The following is a 3,523-nucleotide window of genomic DNA, read 5'->3' on the forward strand; positions in this document are numbered from 1 at the left end:
GGTCGGTCGATCGTTGTTCAGTGATATCATGTATCCTTACTAGGGTACCCCCTAGTTCACGACCTCAAGTCGGATACTTGCCCAACAAGGCATAAACACAAACAATGCTTTCATACCTTTGTGGAGTCATGCTTCGCATCTGAGCCATGATATCATTCCACAACTTTTATATCACAACACCCTACTCGAGTTCATCACATTAGTCATCACATCATTTCATTTCAACCATTACACCCTGTCCCTCGCCCAAGCAGGGACTAGTCGCCCAACGACATTTCATCTTTAAGGCTCAAATAAACTGAAGTCTTTCTCACCCAGGCGAAGGTACTGTCGCCCAAGCGAAACCTCTTCTCGCTCAAGCGAAACCTCTTCTCGCTCAAGCGAGACCTCTCTCGCCCAAGTGAGAGAGTTCTAGGAACTCATTAAAATCTGGATTTTTTTTCTTTCTTTTTTTTTCGCCGAAGCGGGTTTTTGCTCGCCCAGGCGGGCTTTTGCTCGCCCAAGCAACAGGGACTTAGACATAATGCCAATTTTTGCCCTTTTTGACAACCGAAACACATTTAAACCTAGTTTTTCAAACACCTGCACCCAGAAACGTTCCCAACAACATTCATATACAATATTCAACACATTTCATCAACAATCATATATATTCCAAAACATTCAAACATACAAAATCTTGGGTTTCTTAAACCCAAGTTAACTCCAAAACCTTTGAGATGGTTTAGGAGATCCGGGTGTCATATTCGGACACCACTATGTCACGATGTGTTCTCTCTCACCTTAATGAAGCGTGCTTTACTCGTCAACTAAGGGTGGTTTGGTTTCAAGGTTCGAACACCGAAATCTTCGTAACTACCACAATTAAAATCCATTAGTTTTCGATATTTCTAAAATCGTTACCAAAATACTTAAAACTCCATATTCCGATTTAAGACATTCTTTGATAATCTTACCATTTTAAAGTAAGTTATTCAAAGTATCCTTTAAGAGTCTCATGAGACATTCATGTACTCATAAACCTTAACATCCCTTTTAACAAAAGTCTTTATTTTTTCCAACTTGTTCCAAGCCATGGTTTTAAGGCTAACAACAAATAGAATATTCATACATTCTCATTTTTCCAAAACACTTCCTAAAGGTTCCTTTGATTTTATCATCATCCCCTTTGCCTAAAACAACAAAAGTATGTAATACAAACATTATAACAACTCTATGAACACAAGTTGTTCATGTTTTCAACAAACAAAGAGACCACCATTTTCGGTTTTGAGGAGAAATTGAGTTAGAAAGCATTTTAGAAAATTTTAACGGTTGAATATGTTCTTAACATGCTCATGAACAACATACTTAAATCTCATCAACATCCATTGGTTGAATGTTGAGAGATCAAGGATTGAAGATGGAAGAAGACTTGAGAAAAATGAGAGAAAAATGGAGAGAGTTACCTTCTCTTTGAAAATGCAAAAGTCAGTGAGTGAAGTGTGGAGTGTGAGGGTTTAAGGAGAGAGGGAAATCAGATTTTCCCTAGGCAATAAGGACAAATCTCATAGGGTGGCTAATGAGATCATGAGATATGGTGAAAGTGATGGGAGATTTGCTTTATGGAAGTCAAATCTCTCATCCCAATGTGTAATGATCACCTTGCGGACACGTGTGATAAACATTCCCGAGTATTATCGGCCAATACTCGATCGGGTATTATAAATCGCCCGATCCTAATATTTATCGGCCAATACTCGATCGGGTATTTTAAATCGCCCGATCCTAATATCCGATTAGAATTTCGGATTTCGGCATTCCGAGTGAAAAATATTTAGAAAATATGTATGAGTGTACTCAGGGTCTATTTTGACTCGAAATAAAATTACGAAGCCAACGGCGTGATCAGAATTCGATTCCGAGTTATGAAACTCAAGAAAACGCTTTTTGAGTCGTATCGGGTGTATTTCGGCCCCGACAGTAGTTCAGAACCGACTGTCTCCGAAAATTACCAAAATTTACCACAAAATCGGAAATAAAATTTCAAGAATAAAACTCAACTAGAGTTTCGTCTAATTCTTTACCGAAAATTCCCAGAAATTCATTTTCGAATATATAATTAATGAAAATATTAGTAAAATCTTGTAATTCAAAATCGTAAAATTCGCGGTGTTACAGTATATGATTAATTACATAGAAAGTTGTATGCACTACATCAGCCCAAAAATATTTAGGAACTTTGCTTTCATTTAGCATGGTTCTAGTAAGCTCCTCTAAGACTCGATCCTTCCTCTCAACAACTCCTTTTTGTTGAGGGGTACGAGGGGCCAAAAATTGATGTTTAATATCATATTTATTACAAAATTTATCAAATAAATGGTTTTCCAATTCGCCATCATGATCGGATCGAATATATACTATCTTATGATTAAACTGGTTTTGGATTTTCTTGGCAAGGTTTTTGAAAGACTTAAAAGCATCGCTCTTGGAGTAGAGAAATAATATTCATGTAAATCTAGAGAAATCGTCAACGATCACTAAAGCATAAAAGCTACCACCAAGATTCATAACCTGTGACGGTCCAAACAAGTCCATATGGAGAAGCTCCAAAGGTCTTTTTGTGGATATCACATTCTTTTTAGCAAAAGAATTTTTAATTTGTTTACATCCTTGACAAGTGTCACAAGTTTCGTGAGTTCTAAAATCAAGTTTTAGCAGCTCATCAATCAAATTATTTTTAGACAATTTATCTAGATGCTTTATGTGAGTATGAGCGACACGCCTATGCCAAAGCCAGATGTCATCCTCTTTGGATATAAAACATTTTGAAAATAAAGTAGTGACATCCTCTAGATTAACCATATAGATATTATTTAAACAATATCCGACAAACTTAACTTTATTAGATATATTGTCACGAATAATATAACACTCATAATCAAAAGATAAATTGTTACCTTTATCGCATAGGTGGCTGATACTCAAGAGGTTGTGTTCCAGACCTTCAACATATAACACATTTTCGATCATGGCCTTATTTGAGTTTCCAATTATTCTGGTGTCAAGTATCTTCCCTTTGTTGTTGTCTCCATAAGTGACAAACCCTTTTTCTTGCAAGGATAGATCTAGGAATTGTGATCTATCACTCGTCATATGTCTCGAGCATCCACTCGAGCATCCACTATTAAGATACCAATGTTGTCCATGTGCTCGAAGACATACCTGTAAAACATATATCACTTGCCTTTTTCAGGTACCCAAGTTATGTTAGGTCCTTTTCTGTTAGTAACTAGGGAGTTATCTGCATTTTTCATCCATACATACACGCCACTAGGTATATCATATTTTCTAAAATAACAGGAGTATGAAGTGTGGCCATGAGTGCCACAATAAAAGCATGTAGGCACCTTTTTATTAAAAAATTTCTTATTGGGCTGATTATTAAGTCTCCTATATGGTCTTCTCCTACGCGTAGGGGGAATATATCCTAGCCCGGTATGGTCACCAACATTCCTGGTTATACTAAGCATAGTGTCTAACA

This window comes from Lupinus angustifolius, chromosome LG01 (genome assembly GCF_001865875.1).
Source record: "Lupinus angustifolius cultivar Tanjil chromosome LG01, LupAngTanjil_v1.0, whole genome shotgun sequence".
In the NCBI taxonomy this organism is placed as follows: Eukaryota; Viridiplantae; Streptophyta; class Magnoliopsida; order Fabales; family Fabaceae; genus Lupinus; species Lupinus angustifolius.